Source organism: Dreissena polymorpha, chromosome 1 (genome assembly GCF_020536995.1).
Source record: "Dreissena polymorpha isolate Duluth1 chromosome 1, UMN_Dpol_1.0, whole genome shotgun sequence".
In the NCBI taxonomy this organism is placed as follows: Eukaryota; Metazoa; Mollusca; class Bivalvia; order Myida; family Dreissenidae; genus Dreissena; species Dreissena polymorpha.
The window spans coordinates 2,828,511-2,849,963 of NC_068355.1; the positions used below are offsets into that span (position 1 = coordinate 2,828,511).

Here is a 21,453-nt window from a genome sequence, read left to right on the forward strand (position 1 = left end):
ATATCTATATTTTTATTTTCTCATAAATATTTTTTGTATCGATTGTAATTGCCAGGTTTCTCCTTTAACGTGATAATAAAGTAAATAATAAATAAATATTCTGAAACAGGCATTATAAATAAATGTTATATATTTTATTCACTTGACCATGCTATCTAAAATATTTACATCATCAATATATGTGATATATAACATGTTTTAATCATTATTGGCCAGTGATATAATGTATGTGCTAACTGTATATCGTAAGAATGGATAAATATTGCCTTTTGTTCCTCACATAAGATCTATTTATCTATCTTTCATGTTGTCCACAACAAAAAAAGTTCAAACTTTGCTATGATTAAGATCATTTGAATATTAAACTAAGACTATATAATGTAGTTCCTAAAAGAGTGAAAAAGGCAGGTTTTCTCCATGCATATACACCTTGGCTTGTATTCTCGCTTACTAAAAAAATACAACAAAGTTGTAAACTAAAGATTATTTTACCAAGTTTTGTTTCTCAAATGAGGCGGCAGAGATTGCTGCACAAAGATGAAAAAGCCCACTGCCAGAAATTTTACCCAAAAAATAGCCACATGGCTTATTGGAGCTTAAATATAATGGAGGTTTCGGTAAATGACAAGTTCGGTAAATTGGATTTATAGGTTACGCATGCGCAATTAATTTCCTTCAAAGCCGGGAACCATCAACACAAAAAGTAGAGCACAAAAATGGCTTATTTTCTTATTGCTTACAAATATACCTTCAAGTTGATACCAAAACTAACCATTTGCAATGTATTTTACAAATCCTAGGCAGCATGCACTCAACAATGTGTGCTAAGTATCAAACTGACTGCATGTAACCCTAAAAACAGGAGTTCCGGTTTGGGGTTATATGACCTTTAAGAGAACCCACCCCCTTCAAATTTGAATTAAAGGCACTTTTCCCACAGGTGTAAGCTGTTTTGGGAAAGATCACAAAGTTCTGGTACAATGACACACAGATTTATTCATAAAGTTGCCGTTGAAAGCGCCATGCGTAACAGCGTTTCGCGTCAAGAATTAAAGTAGAAAAGCCAAACTTGGTTACATCATACATGCAGCACTTAGACTCCATACAAGGCATCACAATTTCGATTCTAATCGGCAAAGCTGATGTAACATATGACTTAATAAGTGAAAAAAATCATCAATGGCAATATTTGTGCATCAAAGCAGGTTTTGAACCGGATTCGAACAAACTTTTTTTTTAAAAATGGCACATTTTAGGTAAAATCCATGAAGAAGCAGCATTTCTAATGTCATTTGAACTAGCAAAAGGGCTTGTTTGCATGAAAAAACAACACACTTGACTTCCTGACTAAAAAAAAGTCATCGTCAGACATGAGCTTTAAGTCTTTTGTCACACCTGGACCTATGATTCCTCGGCTCGCGTTCCGTCTCGGGCAGGCTCCGGAAAGTGTCAGTCTGACCCGGGTGCTCAATTATCCCACTATCCTGGCTTGAAGGCACTATAATTCCAATTTTTAAAAACAAAGGGAGCCCAACTGAACCAAGCAATTATAGGCCCATAACACTGCTCAGCTGTATGGGCAAATTGTTTACCTCAATTTTGAACCAAAGACTAAACACTTTTCTAGAATTAAAAAACATATTAGATGAAAATCAAGCTGGCTTCCGTAAGGGTTACTCTTGCGCAGACCATATTTTCACCCTTCATGCATTAATAGAGATAATTAAAAAACGCAAACAAAAACTTTTCTGCGCCTTCATTGATTTTTTGCAGGCGTTCGATAAAGTGTGGAGAGCTGGCCTCTGGCACAAAGTACTAGGCACGCAAATTAATGGCAACTTTTTCAGAGTCCTTTTAAATATGTACAGTAACATAAAATCTTGCGTTTCCCTAAATGGAGAATGCTCCCAGTACTTTTTGTCAGAAATAGGAGTGAGACAAGGAGAAAATTTATCCCCAGTACTTTTCTCGCTTTTCTTAAATGACCTTCATTCATACCTGCATATAAATGGATCTGTTGGGGTTGAACTTATCAACCCAGATACTGCAATATTGTGGCTTAAGCTTCTGGTCCTATTGTACGCAGATGACACCGTCATTGTCTCAAGTAGTGCCTCTGACCTGCAAAACAGCCTTAACTCGTTTCATAATTATTGCAAAAACTGGTACCTAAATATCAATATTACAAAAACAAAAGTTATTATCTTCGGCGCTAGACAAACAAGGAACGTTAATTTTAAATGTGGAAATAACCCAATTGAAATAACAAAAACTTATCACTATCTTGGCGTCACATTCTCTAGTAATGGATCTTTCTTAAACGCCCGCAAACATGTAAAAGAACAAGCCTCAAAAGCCATGCACCTTCTTTGGACTCGTGTTAACAATGCAAATTTACCTATCGACTTAGCTTTTAAACTCTTTGATCATACTGTTCTACCCATTCTCACTTATGGCTCAGAAATATTTGGACATGAAAATTTAGAAATATTAAAACAGGTTCACAAAGATTTCATGAGAAAAATCACAAAAGCCCGTCGGTCAACACCAATCAACTTTCTATATGGTGAACTAGGACGCCACCCTTTAAGCATTAATATTAAAACAAAAATGATCTCCTTTTGGAATAGACTCATTGCAGGCAAAGAAAGCAAAATATCTTTACTAACTTACCAACATATGTTGTCACAACCAAATTTAAATTTCAAATGGTTAAATAAAATTAAAGAAATCCTTACATCTGTTGGAAGACCAGACATCTGGCAAAACCAAACACAAATTACACAAAACAACATCCACATACAAATAAAAAAACACTTATCGATGAATTTAAGCAATCATGGAACGCTGAACTACAAATAAGCAACAAAGGGTGCATCTACAGCAGTTTTAAAAGTAACCATGAGTTTGAGCCCTACCTTATTAAAATTCATCCCGATGAGTCCCAAAGTATCTTTAAATTCCGCACTGCCAACCACCTCCTCCCTGTAGAAACTGGCCGCTATGAAGGCATCCCATTCCATGATCGCCTTTGCAACCTATGTAACACACACGAAATAGCAACAGAAAAACACTATTTAATGACATGCCCTTATTTTGATAACGAACGGCATCGATATTTAGGAAACCAAATAGAAAGGCATGCAACATTGAACGAAATCATGACGCCGTCATCAATAGTAGAAATGAAAGAGCTTTCGAAATTCAGCATAATTATAATGAAGAAATTTATCAGGCATTAGACTATTGCATTGAGTTTTATATCTTCGAAAAACAACAACAACAAAACGCCAATGCCTCCGAACTCACTCGTGACGTTACCCGTTTCCGATAGACACCTATTTCCGATAGATTCCGATATTGCGCGTGTTTTTGTTTACTACATGACGTCACAGGTAAACAACTATCCAGCAAGTGCGTTCGACATCGGCGATTTTTTGTAGCTCAACAATTTCGTGAAAATGCTGCGAATTAAGGTAACAAATTTACTTATTACAAGTGTATGCGTTTTTAACTGGTTTCTGCTAAGTACACTTTTTGTTACTTAGTAAACAAGGTCTGAATACATCAATTAACTGTGAACGCCCAATACGACAGCCATGTTTTGTTTCGTAAACTCCGCCCACTGTGATGTTATGGGTATAGTTCCTCAATGATTATTGTAAAATACTACACCCTACTGTAAACACGGGTTATAAATTAACATGTTCTGCTTAGACTTATTATATCGGAATGGATTTCGATTGCTCATAATATGGTTTTAGTTTTGTAAATTGACATCAATACATTGATAAATCATACAACACATACTGCTACTCTGCTGGGTATACAGCAAAGGCAAAAACTGAGGGAACAAATCATTTTGTTTAAAGCTTAAATCTCCGACTTCCCGGGGACCCACGCATGCAAGGCGGCGTTCGTATTCACCGACAACTCTAACTAGGGCATACATGGCAGTTAAAGAGGATAATATCCCCGTATATAGGGCTTCAAAGATATATGGAGTGCCTCTTACCACGTTGCGCGATCGCGTAGACAGTAGAGTGTCGGTTGATAGCGTAAAGAATTGACCCGCACCGCTGCTTAGCCTCAGTGAGGAACAGCTACTGGTCGAGCATGTGAAAGGTCTAGCGCGTGTCGGGTACGGGTACACTCGGGCAGAAATATGCACCAAGGCGTCCGAATTCGCTGTTTACCTTGGAAAACGGGGAAGGGAAGAGAAACCACTCAGCCTCAAACGGTTCTATGGCTTCATGGACAGGTGGCCAGAACTCAAAGTTGTTAAGCCATCCGGACTTTCCGAACAACGAGCAAGGTGTGCTTCTAAGGAGGTGATCCTGAACTACTTTGAAGAACTGAAAACTATCTTCGACAAGTACGAGTTGCACAACAAACCTCACCTTGTGTACAACATCGACGAAAAGGGTATAAATACCGAATATAGACCACCAAACATTGTAGCTGGCTTCGACGCACGTCCTCAAGTGGTGATGGCCGAACGATCGAAAACGGTGACAGTGATCGGCGGAGGAAATGCTCTTGGTTCCCAGATACCGCCATTCTTTGTATTTCCCGGTCAACGGATGCTACCGGAGCTTATGGTCGGAAAGAGTGAAGGGACTGAAGACATGATGACGCAATCTGGTTGGTCAAACAGCGAAGTGTTTCTTCGCTATATGAAGACACACTTCTTGAAATATGCCATGGTACGCAACCAAGAAGATACCACATTGGTGTTGTACGATGGCCACAAAAGTCACATCTCCATTGAACTCATTGAATGGGCAAAAGAGAACAGAATAATACTATTCGTTCTACCACCTCACTGTTCCCATGTTTTTCAGCCCATGGATGTCGGTTGTTTCGGCCCATTCCAATAGAAATACAACCAGGAATGTTTAACGTACTCCAGACTGCACCACCAATGTGTGACCCGGTACGATGTTTGCAAATTGGCGTGCAAAGCATACACTGTAGCTCTGTCGCCTGTCAACTTGCAAGCATCGTTCAGGAAGACTGGAATTTATCCGTTGCAGAATGCCATTGATGCGGTGACTAGTCTTGGCGATGCCATAGCACCTTCAGAGCTGTATGCAGCCACCTGTGAAAAGCTGGCTTCTGGTGCGGATAACATTATCCAACATGAGCCTGACAAAAAAGACGGTGCAAAGTTCTTCAGTGACTTCCCCACTGAAGTTTCGAAGAAAGTGTCCAAACCCCGCCGAAATATCCACAAGATTGTTGGTGGCAAAGCAATGACGGAAGACAAAACGTTCAATGCTGTGCGTCAATACATTGCCGAGTCCGCCACCCGCCCATCGACCGCTGGCAAGGCAACAGCTACAGGCAGTCCAGTAGCAGGACCATCACGTGCAATACAGACCAGTGATGATGACTCCATGTCCGTAGATGAAGATGTGACGGACGATGAGAAATGTTGTGTGTGCAAGAAGTACAACTGCACTTCAAAAGATGGACAGTCTCTTGCAATTTACACATAGGCGCAATGTGATGTATGCCAACACTGGACACACCTTAAATACTGCACACCAATCAGAGTAGTCCGTAGAAAAACCTCTTTCAAATGCCCATGTTGTTAAATAAGTTTTTTTTTGTTTTAAAGTTGCGATTTCAATGAATATTGTTTCTTAATTGAATTTGATTATAGTGTTAGTGCATTTGCACCGCTGTTTCGTAAGTCAGTGCTTGAAATGACGTCACGATATGACTATTCATAGAACTATCGGAAACCGGTGTCGCACTTTCTGTTTTTACAGTTTTTGACGTCCGTTTGTTTTTATTGTTAACTTCCCTTATTTTGGCTCGTTTGTTCCCGTTTTTCGTTGTAAATTACACTTTGAACATTCATCTTGATGATGCAGTGACAGAAAAGACGACAATAAACACAGAAATTTTTTAAGGTGAGTTTTATTGTTAAATTATCGGAAACTGGTAACGCTAGGATACTTTAATTATTCACGATGCAAGTTTATCGAACGCCTATTACTTTAAAGCATGCTATATTACTTACTCTCCAACTGTTAAATGGCTTACCTCAATTCGCAGGTGATATCCAATTAATTTTGCACCGACATCTGTTAAAAACACGCGTCTGTCTAAACCGATAATATTCACACGAGGTGATCCATAACTTTTAACTGTACACGGGCTCAAACTAGGTCGCAAATACCCGTATGTTAAATACTGCAGTAGTGCAGTGACGTCACCTGTGTTTTACTCTAGTCCACTAATGAGGCTATCATACGGAATGATCCGCATCGACTCTATAAAAACTTACAGTTATAATCTATGTAGACGTACCATACACCAGTAAATAAAACACTGTTATTTATCACGTTAATAATTGTGTGATGTTTCTTCTCTGATGAACAATGAATAGCATTTATGTATGTATACTTACATTATCTATTGTCAAATTATTTCTATCATTATATTGATGTATATTACCAATGACTATGACACTGCTTAAAATGCACGAGATAGTGAATATGAATATTTTGATTATGATTTCGTTTCATGTTAATGATGACGATGTATATGGTTATTCTGTGCATGCATGATTCTTATGCGTATTATTATCAATAGCATTATTATTATTTTTTTATCATAATTATTATTATTATTATTATTATTATTATTTAATTAATATTATTATTACTTAATTATTGTTTAAGCACAAATGCTTATCTTGAAAACCGATGTTAATTTTTATCTCTCCCATTTTGCGAACTTAATTTAAAACTTACAAACAATCAATGTAACTGTTAAAACTGTTAAGTGATCCAAACTGCTTATATTAATATGACTTCCCCCTATACCAAAATGTCCCACACTTGAACCGGAAACAAACTATGTATTTTGTACTGTGTATATTATATGTTCCCCATGTTGTATCTATGTATACCTGGGAGTAATAAAGTATTGTTCTGTTCTGTTCTCTTCTTCTTCTTCATTTGTTTTTATCGAGTGCACCGGGATTGTCTCCCATATGGCCATCGCCCCCAGAAAGACGTGTTAGTTGGTTACGGGGGATAGTGCAAGATACAGGAGACACCCCGTTCCAGAGGTGACCCTGGGTCTTTTAGTGCCCGGTGTATAGCACCTAGTACACTGCACCTCGGTTTAACGTCTCATGCGAAAGACGAGTTAGTAGGTTAGGTGCAGCGGGGGATCGAACCAGCGATCTCTGGATTGTGAAGCCAGTGTGTTACCACAACACCACGGATCCGCTACTCTGTTCTGTTCTTCTGGTTATGTGACCTTTATAGTAAATGCCGTGGAGGTTTCGGTAAATTTGTATAAACAGGGATTATCGCACCTTTAGTCGATAAGCGTGTACATTAATTGAGTTGTTTGGCGTTAATTAAATTATCTGATTAAAAAGTACGGAGTTGATGTTATCAATTAAGAGATGTTTGCAAAGTGTTAATATTAAATATCCAGGCTTGCAACCTATTAATATTATAATCAAGGGAGGTAATTTATAAATTAAAAGTTTATCTTTATGTCATGATTTTTTGTTTTTAATATATGTTTTTATACAATTATGTTGAAAAACCTTATTTAAAGTGTTATCAGATAATAATTATAATAATTTTATCCAATATATTTGTTTCTTATATTTTAGTTGTGCCCCTTGATAATCGCCGCACGTGTTTTCGTGCTCTCTAAATTTAACGCGATTTTTTGCGAAAATGGGGATAGATATCGGGCTTTACAGGATACGAATAGGCCTTTTTTCAATGCCGATTAAATGTGGATTTAAACTACGTGTATTGTGTGTGAATGGACAGAGCGTACGTGTAGTTTTGAGGCTTGCAATTGCTCTCTCGTTATTAACACTACTGGGTGGGGATGTAGAAAAAAAATCCCGGATTGACTACGAAGAACACCAAACAGCTAACAACACTACCCTTCGCTGAGGTGCCAGCGTCAGCGTCGGAAACGCCACCACAGCCGTCATCGCAACGTACTGCAAGAACCAGAGCCAGCAAAGCAGATAATGATTCAGAGGTAATGACAGTTTTACGCGAAATGAAAGTGGAAATAAAAAATGATCTCTCCTCAATAAACAGTACAATAAACGAATTTTGTAGCACTATGAACACATTGAAAAACGAAAATGAGCATTTACGGCAAGAGAATACAAGTATTAAACAAGAGCTCTCAAATTTGTCATTCAAATTTGACGGACTCGAAGGTCATTCACGCAGGAACAATTTACGTTTTCTTGGTATTGAGGGGCGTGTCAGTGAGAGCGTGGAAGAAACTGAACAGAAGGTGCGACATTTTATTTCAAGCATTCTAGGGCTGAATGATATGCATGCGGTTTAGATTGAGAGGGCTCATAGGGTTGGAAGTCAGCGATCGGACAGCTGCCCAATAATTGCAAAATTCTCCAATTATAAGGACCGAGAGACCATCATTAAAAGGGCGCGTCAAACTCTAAATGCACAATCTTAATTCTCGGTACGGGTGGATTTTACGGAAAGAGTCCAGTTATACAGACGACAATTTTATTCCATGATTTATACTCACCTGATACGAAATATACATTAGGATTTACCCGTTTAAAATGTAAACCGATCCGCAAAATACACAAGAAGCGTGCAAGCGTCTGGCTAACTAAGTGATCAATATCCACCCAGACGCTATGTAACCTCAGTTTTATTCTATGCGTTGAAGTGTAAACCACGTGTGATTTGCTCCGTATTTTTCATTAATTTGTTGCAAGTAAGTGATTTTTTTTTTTTTTTTTTTTTTTTTTTATTCAATATAATACATACAATGTATACATGTATATGATCATACAACATAGTGATTGTACTAAGCAATAAAGTTCAGACATGTTATACAAGATATGCTAATATATCTTTTTTTATGAGAAAAGAAAAGAACAACAGAAGAATAGTTATGAAAAATGATGAGTTGTATAAAGTCGGAAGAAAGCATACTGGATTTGTGTGTTTTGTTGTAGATTCACAATGATCTTATAAGATTGAAAAAAATATACAAAAATATTTTATAAAGATAAACTAACATTAGAGTGAAATGTATATAAGTGGACAAACATTATGAGAATTTAATCCGATTCCATTTTTGTTCAAAGCTTTGTAATGTGTCATTACTGAGGGCTATTTCTTTCTCAATCTGGATTTTTAGTTTAAGACTATGAATAAAACAATTAAAATTTGGTACTTGTTTTTTGTACTTCATGTTATAGATAAAATATTTCATCATTATAAGAATACAATTTACAATATTATTACAGTCTATTGATTTCAATGAGTAAATTCCGAAGCTTACATTTAAGAAATTTAGTTTAACATTTAGTTGCTGTTGTTCAAGAAAAGATACTAGTTGATTCCAAATAGGCTGGATGTGTTTGCACTCCCAAAAAAGATGTTCTATAGTTTCGATGTTTTCACTGCAGAAGTCACACAGATTTGAGTTAGATTATTTGCATTTAAAGAGATATTTATTTGTAGCTATAATTCTATGTATGTATTTATATTGAAAATTTCTCAGTGTGCTTTCAATAGTTGCTTTATATGGCATGGTAAATATGTGTTTCCAATTAAGTTCATGTTCTTCGAAAAGAACTTGCCATTTATTTTGGGTTTTGGAGTTTTCTGTAGGGTTTCTAATTTGTAATGTGTAAAATATTTTGTTCGTTTTGTTTTTTCTTCCAAGTATGTTCTCTACGAATGTTGTTTGAGTACATGGTGTATTATTTGTATTGATTTCAGATTTAATATGTATGAGTATGCTTTTGATTAGTGTGTAGTACTTCAGAAAATTATTTGAAGGTATTCCGTATATGTAGCATATATCATCAAAAGAGTAGAAATCCTTAATTCTGTAGTCATATAATTGGTCGACATATTTAATGCTTCGTTCAAACCAATCTTTATAGAAAAACGTCTTATTGTTTGAAGTTATGTCTTTATTGTTCCATAAAATAGTTTTGCTTCTGGTTTGGGTTTCTAGGTTATGAGTGACATCACTCCATGCTGATAGAACATCAGACAGAAATATGTTTTCGTTTGCAATTTCATGTAGGAAAGTATTGTTGATGTTACATTCAAAGAGTAAAGAGTCACCATATTTTTTTAGGATTTTCTGGTAGAATAATTTCCATTTACTCGTATTGGTATTATCTAGGTATCTTTTAACCCAGCTGCATTTGATTGCATTCAAGAATGCGTCAATGTTCGTTAATTGGATACCTCCATTTTCTACAGATTGAATTAACTGAGTTCGTTTTATTCTATCAGGTTTGCCGTCCCATATGAAATTAAATATTGCTGATTTTATATCGTTAATAACATCATTTGGTGGATTTGGGAGGACTGTTTATACATAAATTAATTTTGGGAGTGCAAACGTTTTCAATACTGTGTTTTTTCCGATTAGTGTAAGTTTACGGTGATGCCATGATTTTAAGCAGTTTTTAAAATTCTGTAATTTAGGTAGTATGTTTTTAAGAACTGTATCCTTTTCATTATTTGTGAAAGTAATTCCTAACGTTGTGGCTTCATCGGATGTCCAATGAAATTTCATTTCTTTTTTGTATTGGACATTACTTTGTTTTAATTTACCTACTCGTAGCACAGTACATTTACTTTTGTTTAGTTTAAGACCCGATGTCATTCCGTAAAGGGTTAGCGATTCTATTAGGTTATGGAAAGAATCGTAATTGTCGTTTAAAAAATAAGTTGCATCGTCAGCAAATAGGGACTGTTTGATTTCTTCGTCAGGTTCTAGTGATATGCCTTTTATGTGTTTATTTGATTGGATGTGATGTGATAGATACTCGATGCAAATAATAAATAGCGATGATGAGAGTGGACATCCTTGTCGAACCCCTCGTTCGATGTTAAAACTGTTTGAAAAGAAGCCATTGTTAATGATTAAACTGTTAATATCTGTATAGAATAGTTTGACCCATTGAATGAGACTTTCACCAAAATTCATATTTTCTAAGCAAGAGAACATAAATGAATGATCAAGCGAATCGAATGCCTTTTCGAAGTCTGCAAAGAATATTAGACCAGGATTATTTGAATTGTTGAAATAGTTTATGCATTCTTGGATAAGACGAACGTTTTCACCAATGTAACGTCCTTTTATGAAACCAGATTGAGATTGTGAAATTATTGATGGTAATATTTTTTTAATTCTGTTTGCTATACTTTTAGTTGCAATTTTATAATCATTGTTTAGTAAACTAATTGGGCGCCAGTTCGATAAGGATTCTAAGTTTTTTCCGGGTTTTGGAATGAGTGATATTATACCTTGTTTTTGAAGCGTAGTTAGGTTTCCATTATTATATGAATAGTTTAGTGATTTAATTAAATGTGTTTTGATATCATTCCAAAATATTTTATAAAACTCAATGGTGATGCCATCAGATCCTGGACTTTTGTTATTTTGCATTTCTTTTAGTGCTAATCCACATTCATATTCATTTAGTAATCCGTCACACAATAGTTTTTCTTCTTGATTTAAAGCGTGGTGTGTATTTTTAAAAAGGGTGTTATTTTCAACATTTTTTCGTTTATAGAGGGTTTCGAAAAATAAACGTTGTTCTTCTAGTATTTGTGTTCTGTTTGTTATATCTTTGCCATTGACTACTAATTTGTGTACAGTTTTTTGTTCACTTCTACGTTTTTCAATGTTTGCGAAGTATTTTGTATTTTTTTCATTGTGTTCAACATGCTGTGCACGCGCTCTTAGTATTATTCCATTGAGATGTGTATGATAAATTCCATCTAATATTTGTTTTTTTAATGTTATTTCGTTTTCAATGTCGGTGGTATCATTTGTGTTTGTTTGATGTAATTGTTTTTCAAGGGTTTCAATGGTTTTGATGGTTTCAGTTTCAAGTTTGTGTGTTTCTTTTTGTTTAAATGATGTGTATCTAATTGTTGTGTTACGTATATTTCCTTTAATTACTTCCCATAAGGTGTTTGGGTTTGCATCTTTATTATTTTGAACTGTATTTAATAGTTCCTGTTTTATTTGTGTTTGATATTGTGTATCTAATAAGATGCTGTTGTTAATTTTAAAGTATCCTGGGCCTCTTTCCATAAATCCTGGTTTTATGTTACATGTGTCAATAATGTTGCAAAGCGACTCAGATATTAAAAAATAGTCTAATCTACAAAATATTGTTGGTTTTGTGTTTGAGTGCCAGGTGAATTTGCTTTCGTTTGGAAATATTGTACGCCAGATGTCTATCATATTGTAGTTTTCAATTATGTTATTTAAAATGTTTCTATTTTTAGGATGATTATAAAGGTTTCCCTTCTTTTTATCTAATAATGGGTTAAGAACAGTATTGAAATCACCACCGACAATTATGTTTTTATCTTGGTTATTATTTATAAAGGATTGTAATGTTTCGTAAAATGTGGAATCATCTATGTTAGGGCCGTAAACGTTGATTAATGTTAATTGTGTTTCATGTATTTTGATATCTATACTTGCTTGTCTGCCAATTATTATTTCGTTAAAATTATCAACTGTGATCCCTATATTATTTTTTATCAGAAAGGCAATGCCTTGTTTATTAGTATTTTGTCCACTAAGATAGATATCTCCGTCCCATTCATCTTTCAATGTTTGTGCTAAAGTAGGTGTCAAGTGACTTTCTTGTAATAGGCATATACTATATTTTTGTTTGTCTAACCATTTGAAGATTTTTATGCGTTTATCTTTATTGTTTAGCCCCTTTACATTCAAAGTACATAATTTAATCATTTAAAGAGGTGTAGGGTGTAGGTTCTATTTCAAAAGATGTCCAGTTGGTTTCTATTATAATACCTAAGATGTCCATACAAACAAACAAAACAAAAAGAGAACAAAAATTAGGGATATAAAAAGATGACTGTTCCATGGCAATGAATAAGTAGAAAAAAAAGAATCACAAAAATGAGAAAAAAATAGTTTAAAGAAAGAAAAAAATAAAGATTATCAAAATGAAACAATGTACAAAAGAAGGTTCAAGGTCTGTTGATCCGAGTTGATGTGGTTTACAAGCACCCACTGAGTGATATATTTACATTAATAATACATGAATTTTACAACAAAAGAAAAGTGACCTTAAAAGAAAAATTAACATTTTCATCTTAATGGTCTTTAAGATAAAAATAAAACATCATCGTGTAAGACACAATTACGTATATATTGATTTATATTACAGGTAAGATGATAGTTTAAATTCTCTACCTAACTGCATACTCTCTTGATGAAGTATTATTTAAAAAAAATTAAACACATACAGACAGTACAAATGAGTTATTCGCAGAAAGATTTCTTCACATGGTCAATATGTAAATAAAACTAGTCAGTATTAAGTTATATAAATCAATTATTTCAGATAATATAGAATGCATTCTGGTAAGAGTATAAATAAACTAACAAACGACAACAGAAAAAACAAGCAAGCAAAACAACACCACAAATCAGTGTCATGCAAAACGCAGATTTGACAAATACATCATAATAACATATAAGTTTTTCAATAAGCATATTATACATATTTAAACGCGTATATAATACTTATAGACAGACATTTCCTCTTAATGGTCTTTAAAATAAAGAAAACCATCTAGTCAGCCGCAATTATGTATATATTGATTTATATTAGAGGTTAGGTGATTAAGTAAGTGAATTTATTTATCGGCATTATGTCTGATAATGCTATATCGGATTATGAACACGGCGAAATCGATTCAGAATCTGTGATGGTAGAACAGATTTCGACGAAATCCTCTCGTTCTATTTCGAGTCGGAAACGAACGCCACGTGCTTCCAAAAAAGACTTGGACAGTTAGAAAGACAATGTTACGTCTCTAAACACTAAGTTTGACAGTTTAATGTCTCTGTTCGAAATTATGTCGAGGAATTCGATGTCAAATAAAGGACAAGTTTCAAAAGGTAATCCGGTTTTATTTGCTACTGTCTCGGATAACCGTATTTCGGATACGCCATCGGCTATACGTGTTTCGGAAATTGGTGGTTCGGCCACGCAATGTACGAACACAGGTCAAGATAACACCACTTTTGGTGGGTGTAGTAGACCTATTGTGGACAATTTTAACACTATGTAATTGCAACCGGGACAAAAAAAACGTCGGGACCTGTTAGGGTTGTCTGATGACTCCAGTCATAGTGATGGTGATACTCTAGTCAGCCAGTGTGAGGACACTAGTAAGAGAGGTTTACAAAGTATAGTACTAAGACTGTCAAATTGTTGACTGATCTATTTGGAGAGGATGCAGTATGTGAACATAAGTCTGATGAGGGCATTGTTTTGGATGAATGTCAAATGAACATTTTAAAACAGTCTTGGAGAAGTACAGAACCATCAAAGATCTAAGCATTTAGAGTCTCTTACAAGAATTCATTTCCTGTCAGTGACAGCACAGAGGAAATGCTTAAGGTTCCGAGTTTGGACGACATTGTCGAAAGCCTCTTGTTGAACGGTTTAGATCTAAGGTTGGCACTAAGGGTCAGTTACTACATATCCAATCACTAAAATCACTTGCAAAAATTGCATATCAGGGACAACATGTAGCTCGTATGGGCATAATAGTCAATGTGTACATTCAGCATGCGTTGGGAAATTTGCTTACACTGTTGCAAGACAAGTCAACAAATATGGACTTAGCAATTCAATGTGTAAGTGATATTTTTGCGATGAGTAATAAGTCCCTGGATCAAACAGCACGATGTGGATCATTACATCATTTGATTATACGGCGTTCTGCCATGGCAGATACTGGACTGAATAAGTTTAAGGATATTAAGACACATGTTTGGGAGCTACCATTGACACATGATGGTGTTTTTGGTGGAGGACTAGAGGAAAAGTTGAAAGAAAGACAAGAAATAAACAAGCAGTTGTCTGATTTGCTCCCAGAGGTTGACAGGAAAAGGAAATTTCCGATTAGTTCGGCTACAGCTTCAGGTGCTCAGTGGAAGAGGCCACACTTTAGTGCAGATGACAGATTCCGTAGATCTGCACACGGGGACACGCACCAGAGCAGACAACCCAGATAATTGGCGGGGTTCAAAATTCCTAAGGTGCCCAAGCCTAGTACACCAAGAACTGCTACGGTAAGTTCTTTTCGTCCAAAATCAAAACAATAACTTGATTATGATGAAACCAATAATATCAGTTGGGGGTGTCTCAAACATTTTTATAAAAAATGGGAACAAATAACAGAGGATCAATGGGTTCTCGATATCATCAAACAAGGCTATAAACTAGAATTTAGAAAAAACAAACAAACTCAGCATTCAATGGGGTAAAACCAACAAAAAATAAACTTACCTGAGACCAGTAATAAACGTGAGACCCCTCAACTGTTATAATGCAATCAGTTTTGAATCTAGTTCGAAAAGGAGATTTGGCAGCCTAAATAGATCTGAAGGGGGCTTATTTACACATATCAATATTTGTCCGACATCGCCAGTATCTTCGATTTTGTGCAACAAAAACAGTTTACAGATTTGTAGCATTACCATATGACCCAAAGTCAGCATCAAGAACCTGGACAAAAATAGTGTCTGTAGTTGCAGCCATCATAAGAAGACAGGGCTTGCGTCTAGCTGTATATTTAGACGACTGGTTTGCACTAAGTCATCTCAAATTAAGGCTCAAGCAGGATCTTGAGCAGGTAACATATCTCCTGATCGAACTAGTATTTATAATAAATGTCAAGAAGTCTATGTTGGTACCAACTCATCAGATAATCATAACATTCATTGGCTTTTAAATCTAAAATTAGGTTGGGTCACTCCCACATTGGAAAGGAGCAGAAAGATTACTCAGATAGTTCAGGACATTATGGCAAACAGTCTGTCAACAGCACGGCAATATTTACAACTGCTTGGGCTAATGACTTCATGCTCGACTTCACATGCGTCCCATACAATTACTTCTTTTGTATTTCTAGAGACCCAGTACAAAAGATCTGGATTATCAAATTCCTATCAAATTTCACCTGCAGAAACATCTGTAATGGTGGTTAATTGTATTACTTGTGTACAGTGAACAAACAAGGCGGGAATAAAACTCCAAAACTCTCGAAAACTCTGCTACCAGACTTGGCAAATTTGGCAGTTTGCAATTCAAAACAACATATCATTAAAAGTTGCTCATATTGCAGACAGGTTAAATATCCTACACGATCAGCTCAGTCGTTTTCGAATAAAACCAACAGAATGGAGCTTTCATCATTCTGTAGTACAACAAATTTTTCAAAGATGGAGAAAACCTCAGATGATATGTTCGCCTCAGTACACAATCGGAAAACACGGATGTTTTGTTCATGGATGGCCCATCAAGAAGCTCTAGTCACATATGCTTTAACGATTCCATGGGAATTAATTGACCTTCCTAAAATATTCAATGATAAAAATGTACGTCGGTTGATTCCCCCTTATTTCCGCAATACTGAATCACCACTTATTTGCTACAAATATAGTAAACCTGTAAGAAGTATCGTTTTTAATTATAATTCTATTTCCACAGATATTAATGTAATAAGAAATTGTCCTACATTATGTGACTGTACTAGTTCTAAATATATATATGGTCCAGTTGGACATGTTATTACTGGGGACCTTAATTTCATTCAAAATAAAAACCTTAGAATTTTGCTACGCAGAGGCCCTAAGTACAGACTGTCTATTCCTGTTGATTTTGATGACTGCATTAAGAATATCGTAACATCCTTACATGATTATTGCACTGAATGGTGCAGGAAGGAAAATGCTGAAATTACTGCACTCAATGATTGGAAAACAAAAATATTTAGTATGGCCATGAATAAAATATGTTTTTATGATACACATCCTTTGGCCCTACCACATTCATCTAAATTTAATAAACAAAATCTCTGTAAATTGCTTGAAGACTTAAAATCTAAATTCGTCTTAGTTCCTGCTGATAAGGCTGCTAATAATTTTATCATAATATGACGAGTGTTTTATGTTCAAACTATTTCACAAGAACTTTCACAAACTACATCATATTGTGAGTACAATAAGCAACCTAATGAAATTATTACCGACCATATTGCCCAATGCATAAAGTTACATGTAATAGTCAATATTACTGACAAGAAGTTGCCATCACTTTACTGGATACCTAAAGTACATAAGACGCCATATAAAAGTCGTTTTATCGCTAATTCAGTGTCTTGTACCACCAAACAATTATCAGTGTATCTTACATCTGCATTGAGTGCTATTAGATATCATATAGCTAAATTTTGTAATAAAGTTTATGAAAATAGTAATATTAACCTATTTTGGTCAATAAAAAACACCTTAGAAGTCATTGATAAAATTGAAAATAAAAAATATAAGGTGTCACAGGTAAGTACTTATGATTTTTCTACACTATATACAACGCTTCCTCACGCTTTAATAAAATCCAAACTTGTTTCTTTGATTGAAAAAACTTTTGCTAGAGAGAAGTGTTTGTATCTAGCTTTAAACACTAAAACAGCTTTTTTTACTAATCAGATATTAGGTATTTACATCATTTGGACTGGTCTTGACTTTTGTGCAGCACTTACTTTTCTTTTGGATAACTTGTTTGTTGAATTTAATGGTAAAATATTTAAACAAATTATTGGCGTTCCTATGGGTACTAATTGTGCGCCACTTATAGCTGACCTTTTTTTATATTGTTATGAAAGCGAATTTATGTTAGCATTATCTAAAACTAAGCAAGTTGATTTGATTAATTGTTTTAACCTTACTAGTAGGTAAATTGATGACATACTTAATTTAGATAATCCATTATTTGAACAATATATTCACAAAATCTACCCAAAAGAACTAGTCTTAAATAGATCGTGTATATCCAATACAGACGCTGCGTATTTAGACTTACATTTAACTATTAATAATAATTTGATCAAAACTAGTTTATACGACAAACGCGACGATTTTAACTTTGAAATTGTGAATTTTCCGTTTCTAGATGGCAACATCCCTAAAGGACCTTCCTATGGTATTTACATTTCGCAGTTGGTACGTTATGCCAGAGCATGTTCGTGTATTAAAGATTTTAATGATCGTAATCTAATATTAACTAAAAAATTGCTAAAACAAGGCTTTTTGTATCATAACCTAAGAAATAAATTTGCTAGATTTTACGGTGTATGGTGATTTAATTTCAAAATATAATGTTTCTTTAAGGTTCATGGGGGGGATACAATTCATTAAAACTTCGCTTTGGGTTTTCTTCATTGAATGTGGTACAATATGGTCAAACTATATATCATTTTAAAGCTAAAGACGGATAGAATAACATAAACACATTTTCGACAGACAATATTTGTGCGCTTTATTCATATTTTGGTGTAAAACCAATACATTTTTACAATAATTTACAAAATCTTAATCTAAAGTTAGGAAGGATATGCACTACCTTAAGTTGAATAAATACAAAGCTATATACATATACAAGGTCAAGTTAGCAACATTTCACAGAAAATTATTGTCATAAAACATCAAATGAGTTTTTATTCAACTGCCTTTTTTTGGATAAATATCCTAAACAAAGTTCTAAAAATAACTTAAACGTAACTACTTTTTAAAAATCCAGGTATGGTGGATAATAAGAGTCACAATTCTATTTCAAAGGCTTAACAATTTTGTTATTTACCTCTCAACCAAATTTCAAATTTTAAACCATCTCAAATCGAAATAGATTGCAGACGACATATACAATTGTAAAGGAATATAAAGAAATTGGCAAAACGATTGATTTTATATTTCGATTCCTTCTACCCATTTTGAAAGCGTGGCCATTGCTGTGATCCGTAGAAAAACGTGCAAAACAAATCGGTGGAAGCCACGTGCAGTGGTGAGAAAACCGGGTATGTGTATACACATACCTTAGAAAACACATACTTAGTTTGACAGTTGGGTGGCAACTTGTAAAACAACTATTAACATTAATCAGCAAGAGATCGTACTAAATAATAGAAATGACCACGTAGAGATATCATCACTTACCTTATTACAAACATTTTCCAGCTGAAAATTGTCCCCCACACGTCTTTTTTATTTTATTTGTATTGTTTTTCTGGAGCCGAAGTGCATCTCACAGAATATCCATCCAACTTCCGTTGTTTTCACTTTCGTTATTAAAAACTCCATTTAAAGGAATTATTTCTACTTTAAGATTGTTAAAGCGATGTATTATTATATATTATCGATAGAATAGTATACCGTGATGAATTGAACAGAGTTACGTATCGATCTTTCTATCAGTCTGTAAGCGTACTATTTTATGCGCAATAATATATGTCGTGTGATTCGACAACGATTGTAAACATTGATGAAATGCTTCTTACATAGTTATTCTTTTGAGTGTTTATGAGGTCTGATCGTGCAGTTTGCAAACATCAACGGAAAGATTACAATCCAATGCATTTGTCATCGTCAACCGTTTGGAATGTCAATTAGGCGATGAGTGAGTTTTTAGCATGTTTCTTTCTATTTTATTAATTTAAAAATGGCTGCCCCCATGGTGATGAAATGACATGTGTTCGAGTTTTGATATTTCTAGATATGTAAACTTTTTTTACTATTTAAGCGTAACTTGCCCTCGTCAATGTCGATATTATTCACTAGTTATATAATTTTCCGCCGAAATACGTGGAATAAACATGATTCAGATTTTTGAAAATAATGTATATTTTAGTGTTAAAATCGCTTTGTATTTTGATTGATTGTGTGGATGTTATGATACGTTGATGTACAAAATTGGTAGCAGTTTGAAGTAAAAACATCCTTTAAAGCATATATGTAAACATTTTCCATGTGGCACTCTTCCTTTAGTCAAATTTGAGTTCAATGCTAGGGGTCCCACATTTTTCAAAATGAAGCCTCTACATGAACCTTAAAATGGCATTTAAATAATGGAATCTCCCATCCATCATTTTACGGAGATGTTTTGAAGCGTGTCCGCAAATTAAAATATGTTAAACTAAATGTTCATATTAAACTTTTCAATTTAATTAACTTGTTTTTATCAAAAGGATACGATGCTTATGTACTTAAAAACACGTGTTTGATGGTTTTCGATTCACTATATCTTTCTTCCCTTAAAATTTGGAATCATTAGTGATATTATAGGCATTTTTCACTGTTGAATAAAATTGTGTCATTGTGTCGTATGAACAAATCTGCATGAATACTACATTATAGGCATTTTTTTCACTGTTGAATAAAATTGTGTCATTGTGTCGTATGAGCAAATCTGCATGTAAACTACATTTGGACTCAAATCGTACATCAAATCATTTCTGTCTTCAGTTGTCAAGACACCTATATACTGTTTGATTTCCAATAATGTCGCTTTAATGGTATTACCATTTTTATTCATTTGCTTCTTAATATTAAATCACCTAAACTTGTTTTATTAGTAGCACAGCCCCATTAATATTTTTATTTAGTACTGCCCCTGGAATTTGTTCACGTCATTATGTCATTATGAATTTTTGTGACGTTATACGACCGACTTTCCCAGTTGTAATCTACATGCATAGGTCATTGGGTTTATAACGTTCCATTTTATTTATATTTTCTCTCTGATAGGCGTTTCTTATTTGATTTAATTATTTTTATTTATTTTTTTAGCAGTCACATTAACAACCAAGCTATGTAATATGGAATTTTTACACCCATTAGTGCTGCTTCTTCCTGTATTTGCGCGATGATTATCTGAGATATTAACTCCATGATGCTACATTCTCAAATCTTTTCTATAAAGAAGGAATGTAGTTGACATTTGTTAATAGTTTTATTTGATCGTTCGTCAAAAAAGTGTAACTCTGTTACTCTTGTATCTTCAATGCAATTGAGTAATTAAATAGTAATTAAATTGAATGCGTTTTAATTCCCTTTTATTATTGTTTAATTTGAGTTACAATGCTATGACGTTAAATTTTATTTACATTTAAATGTATTATAAATATTGCTGGGCCAAGTGTGAGGTTGAGCGCTCTATAACCAGGTTTAAACCCCCAATGCTTTGCATTGACCGTTCCAAGGCGGTGACCCAGCTTTATTCATATTTTGTGTTTATGTTGGTTTGTATTGTGCTGTATTGTGCTGTTTTGTACTGTTTGGGCAATCGGTCACTTGCCTTAAATAAAGGACCAACTAATTGTTTTTAATGAAAATTCAATACTGCTCCAGCAGCTGGAGTTTCACTTCTTTATATTGATTATGCTTTTCCACCAATATTTCTCATTCCCAGAGTCATTTAGTACATGAAACGGTACTATTGCAAAATAATACTGAAAGTTCCGTTATGGCCGAGACGCCATTGGTTCCCTGAACTTTGGAAATAAGTGTAGCCCATCCACTGGTTACCAGTTGTTCCAAAATTAC

General features: G+C 34.5%; 1 long non-coding RNA gene across 1 annotated transcript; it reads right to left on the reverse strand.

Moving 5' to 3' along the window:
- Positions 1–2,002: 2,002 nt before the first annotated feature.
- LOC127868805 (uncharacterized) lies at positions 2,003–6,422 on the reverse strand. The gene is made up of 3 exons (XR_008044254.1): positions 6,055–6,422; positions 2,919–3,038; positions 2,003–2,121 (listed from the first exon to the last, which is right to left on the reverse strand). It is a non-coding gene; the product is annotated as an uncharacterized LOC127868805 (long non-coding RNA).
- Positions 6,423–21,453: the final 15,031 nt, after the last annotated feature.